Source organism: Lycium barbarum, chromosome 8 (assembly GCF_019175385.1).
Source record: "Lycium barbarum isolate Lr01 chromosome 8, ASM1917538v2, whole genome shotgun sequence".
Classification (NCBI taxonomy): Eukaryota; Viridiplantae; Streptophyta; class Magnoliopsida; order Solanales; family Solanaceae; genus Lycium; species Lycium barbarum.
This window is the reverse complement of record NC_083344.1, coordinates 82,270,545-82,276,380: the sequence shown is the minus strand read 5'-3', so window position 1 is coordinate 82,276,380 and position 5,836 is coordinate 82,270,545.

Sequence of the window (5,836 nt, the reverse complement as noted above, 5' to 3'; positions counted from 1 at the left end):
ACCGTTGGGCAAAGATCCAAAATGAGTGGTGCATGGACTTTGCGAGTCCCTATAGGTTGGGTTAACGAGAGGTCGATACTTCCGTCCGGAGTACATGTGTACACAGCGTTGCGTAGCATTGCATTGCATTTTCATTCATACATTATTGCATTGCATTACGTTATTGCTTATATTGTGATGATCTGGTGATTTATTTTGTTATTTTGATTCGGATTGGATATTTTGACACTTGGCACACTTGGGTTTAGAGGCTGCAACCTAGGTGATAACGTGTACTTGGTTCTGACTTGTGTTTGACTTATAGTTGTTGATTTATATGCTTATCTTGCTTTATTGTCTGGATTATGTTAGCTATACTTAGTCGGCCTATGATACCTACCTGTACTGTGGTTTTGTATGGACCTGCACTTGCTGCATTCTTTTATGAATGCAGAATTTAAGGTTGGATCTACTTCCATCTCTCGTAGTTAATAGTCGCTTCCAGGGTTGCCTAGAGTCTACAGGGTGAGCACGAGATGTATGCGGCCTTGAAGATTCTTCCTTATTTATGTCTTATATTCCATTCTGAGACATATTCAGACTTGATGTATTGTTATATTCCCGACTTCTATAAAATAGTTAGATGCTCTTGTATGGATTAGACCAGACTCTGAGGTGTATTTTCTTATTTTCGCACTTTTCTATGCTATTGTCGTCAGACTTACCTGATTTATTCTCTTTCGCTTATTTAATTATTCATTTACGCTTTTACTATCATTGGGTTGAGGGTTCGCTTACCAAGGTGGGAATGGTAAGTGCCGACACGACTTAGATAAATTGGGTCATGACAAGTTGGTATCAGAGCCTTAGGTTACCCGATCTATAATATAAGAGCGTGTCTAGTGGAGTCTCGTGGATTGGTATGATGAAATCCGTACTTATCTGCGACAGGTTAAAGGACATTTAGAAAATCTCACTTTCTTTCAATCTGTCGTGCTACTTTATTCTAATTGGTATCTGGAACAATCAAATTGGTATCTGACTCTTATCACTTCTCTCACATATGGTGAGGAGTCGAGCTACTACAGCCCGAGGTCTGGCGCTAGAGCCTGCAGCTGCGGCTGGCACTAGAGGGTGAGCGACAGCCAGAGGGCGCGGCTGAGCTAGAGGCCACGGGGCTGCTCCAGCCAAGGATAGGGCTCCTATGGTAGGACAGTGACATGAGAGATCTCCGTCTCCAGAGCCTGAGGATCAGGAGGATCGAGACCAGGCCGCCGAGGAGGGTGTGGCCCCAGCACGGACACAGCCCGCGATTACTTCTGATCAGACTATGCAAGATACTATGGCCCGTGTTTTTCTCCATCTAGATGCCCAGCAGGCTGTCGTTGGTATTACTACTCCTGGCAAAGGTTCACATACAGAGTTGGGGCGCAAAGACCTACTCGAGTTACACACCCCGCTACAGCTATGGCTCCTTGTATTGATGCAGTACCAGCCCCGGGAGATGATCTTAGACCCGTAGAGAGTACTGTTATGACCGTATCTGACCAGGATCTTGTTGGGAGGGTTAGGAAGTTGGAGCCGCCGAGGTTTTCAAGTACTTCTGCGGAGGACGCTTATGAGTTCATCTTGGATATGCATGAGTTGATGCATAGGATGGGGATCCAAGAGTCCCATGGAGTTGACTATGTGTCCTACCAGTTTCGCAGTGACGCGAAGACTTGGTGGAGGTATTTTGTTGCTTGTAGACCTGAGGGCTCTCCTCTCTTAACTTTGACTCAGTTCTACCAGGCCTTCCTTGAGAAGTATGTGCCCCGGGCTTTGAGGGAGGCATGTAGGGATGAAATTTTACGTCTTCAGTAGAGGGGTATGTCTGTGGAGGCCTATGTGACCCGGTATCTATATCTGCCCCATTATTCCACTCTCTTGATCCCTACTGAGCCTGACAGAATTAGGCATTTTATTGGTGGGCTAGTCAGTTCTCTTCAGATTCCGTGCCTTCAGATGGAGGCTGTGGGGCTTTCTTCCAGTCCATCGTTGAGCATGCCTCTTTGGTTGAGGCCGCTAAGGTTAGTGCATTTGGAGGTGGCGGTGAGAAGAAGCAACATCAGATTGGGAGGTAAGGTGGTTCTAGTTCGAGGGGGGCTGGTCAGTTTTCTAGGTCGTACCAGCCATATTCTGGCCATCCTGTGCATTCAGTTTTGCAGGCTTTCTCCAATGAGCTACCCAGGTAGAGAGCTCCTAAGAGTTTGTTTTCTCGATCGGTAGACAGGGTTGTTTCATTCGGGTCCTCAGTTTCGGTTTATCAGTCTCTGCCCTCTCATTCTTATTTTGGATGTGGATAGATTGGAAATATTGCTAGGAGATTTCCCCAACCCAAGCGGGATTATCAGCCACAAAGGACTCCGATATCGTCTGGTGGTCGAGATGGTACTTCTCAGAGAGGCGGTACATAGTTAGGCCGCAGTGGTTCTCAAGGTTCTAGAGGTGGATCCTAGGCAGTTAGAGGTGGGTCCTAGAGTGTGAGAGGGGGATCTCAGACTGTATGTGGTGAGGTCCATTGTTACTCATTTTTTAGTAGGCCCAAGGTAGAGGCCTCAGATGCTGTTATTTCAGGTACCATTTCTGTCCGTCATAGAGCAGCATCTGTGTTATTTGATCCAAGATCAATTTATTCGTATGTGTCTACATATCATGCTGTTGTTTGGAATTTTCCTTGTGATAGCATAGTCGTACCTGTTCATGTGTCTACTCCGGTTGGAGATTCTGTTGTCGTGGATCAAGTTTATCGGTCATGTTTGGTTACTTTTATGGGGTATAACACTTGGGTAGATTTGATGATTCTTGATATGGTGAACTTTGATATTATCTTAGGTATGACCTGGCTTTCTCTTTATCACGTGATCTTAGATTGGCATGCCAAGACAGTCACCTTAGCCATGTCAGGCATCCCTACACTTGAGTGGAGGGGTACTCTTTGCCTCGGTCCGAAGAAGATCATTTCCTTCCTTTAGGCGAAGATATTAGTCAACAAAGGGTGTTTATCTTATCTGGCTCACGTGCGTGATATGACTATTATATCTCCACCACTTGAGTCCATTCCTATTGTGAGCAAGTTCGCGTAGTTATTCCTGACCGATCTGCTAGGTATACCACCTGATCGCCACATGGACTTTTGTATTGACATGGATCCTGGCACTCGCCCTATTTCTATTCCGCCATATTGGATGGCACCTGATGAGTTGAGAGAGCTTAAGGAGTAGTTATAGGATTTATAAAGTAAGGGATTCATTAGACCGAGTGTCTCCCCTTCGGGTGCTCCTGTGTTATTTGTGAAGAAGAAAGATGGAACCATCAGGATGTCCATTGATTATCGCCAGCTGAACAAGGTTACTATTTGGAACAAGTGCCCTATACCTCGTATTGATGATCTGTTTGACCAGCTTCAGGGTGCTTCAGTGTTTTCGAAGATTGAGTTGCGTTCAAGCTACCACTAGTTGAGGATCAGGCTTGACGATATTCCGAAGACAACCTTTCGGATGAGATATGGACACTATGAGTTTCTGGTGATGTCATTTGAGCTTAACAACGCCCTCGCTGCATTTATGACTTTGATGAATGGCATCTTTAGGTCATTCCTTGACTCTTTCGTGATTGTGTTTATTGATGGTATCTTAGTGTATTCCAAGAGTAGAGACGAGCATGAGCGCCATCTGCATACTGTTCTTGGGCTATTGAAGAAGCATAGCTCTTTTGCTAAAATTTTGAAGTGTGAGTTTTGGTTGGAGTCTATGGTGTTCTTGGGCCATGTTGTGTCTAAGGATGGGATTATGGTTGATCCACAGAAGATTGAGGCTGTGAGGGGTTGGGAGAGGCCCAGGACTGTTATCGAGGTTCGTAGATTTGTTAGTTTGGCCAACTACTACCGCCGCTTTGTGAAAGGTTATGCTGCTATTGCTTCGTCCTTAACCAGATTGACACAAAAGGATGTTCCCTTCTAGTGGTCCGATGATTGTGAGGAGAGGTTTCAAAAGAAAAAGATTCTTTTTTACTTCAGCCCTGATCTTAGCATTACCCATAGAGGGTAAGGATTTCGCAATCTATTGTGATGCATCCCGTATGGGTTTGGGTGCTGTGTTGATGTAGGTGGGTAGAGCGATAGCTTATGCTTCCCGTCAGTTGAAGATTCATGAGAAGAATTATCCTACCCATGATTTGGAGTTGTTGCATGTGGTCTTTGCATTGAAGATTTGGAGGTATTATTTGTACGGTGTCTATTGTGAGTGTTACACCTCGTAGTTTTGTACATTGAGATTCGTTAGGTGTTTGTTGTTCAATTGTAGACATTGGAGATATTTCCTAGGATATATGAGATTATATATTCCTATCTTATGGTTATGGAGGTTTAAGTTCATTAATAGGTCATGGAAGGATTGGAGAACATGTGAAGCAAGGAAACTAAGTTGTTGGAATTTTTGAGAAAGGATGGGCAAGATTACGTATGATAATTTTGAGCCAATTTGGGGAAAGAATATCTTTTAGCATATTAAGAGTTTTGAAGTAAATTAAAAGCCTAAAATGAAGTTCATGAAGTCTAGTTTCCAATGAAACAAATCGCTCGTCGATATGACATCGGAGTAGAGAGTTATGAACGTTACAAGTTAGGCTGGCGGAGCAGAGACACGCCAGCTACAGTGCGCTAAAATTCTAGGTCGATGCCAACTGACTCTAGAACAATATAAAAGGGGGTTTAACCCCTTATTTTTCATCCAAACACCCCTAAAACTATCCCAAACTCTCTAGAACATTACCCCAACTTCCACCCATAAAATTTTAGTCCAAATCAATAAATCACGGGATTTAGGTTCGGATAGTGTGTAGTTGCGATTATAATACCATATTGCGGTGAATCTTTGCTTGAAATTAAGGTGAATATTGAAGATATTGCGGCTCTAGTGGGAATAAGGTAAGAGTCTCTCCTTATTGATATTGATTTAGGCTTATTTACGGAGATAGAGCTATTAAATAGTTGGATAATGAACTAGTTGGTTGAGAAATCGGGTAAACATCATATGGGATGTTTTGGTATTGATAATAAAGTTGTTGATGTTAGTGTTGTTTTTGTTCTTTTTGGTTCTTGGTATTGTGATTTCGGGCTAGGGATATAAACAGGGGAGATGCTGCCCGAATTTCGGCAAATTCTAAAAGGGTTTAATTTGAAGGCTTAAGATAAGAATATGACGATAAGCCTAACAATAATATGAATTCTCTTGAATGTAGATTTACGAGCTTGGGAGGATAAGCGTTAAGTAGTTAAGAAGGCCAAAAAGGTATGTTAAGGCTAGTCCCTTTCTTTGTAAAGGCATGATTCTTTTCTTATGAATCCACACATGCTTTCCATAACATCCTTATTCCCAAAAAGCTAGAAGTTCATGATTCTCAAAGTTCTTGTGATGCTTAAGATAGATGTTTGCTATGATGATAATGATGATTCCATTTTTAGAGATCCCAAAGCTTATGGTCTTGATGCTATTATGAGATTATTGATATTTCATGATTTTCTTGATTTTATTCATTGTTGTTGATCTCACCGTATGTTACTTGTCCTTTCAAGTTGAGATGTAGCGATGATGATTGTTCCAGGATATAATCGGAGGTTACCGACCTTACGTCACTCCGATAAAGTAGTAACTTTTATTTGGGCTCTCATGCATGCTATTTATATTATGTATGTATATATGATATAAGAAAAGATGACGGCATTATATACGCGTATATTATATATATATATATATATATATATATATATATATATATATATGGGGTATAGGAAAAGGGTGACGACGTTATATACGCA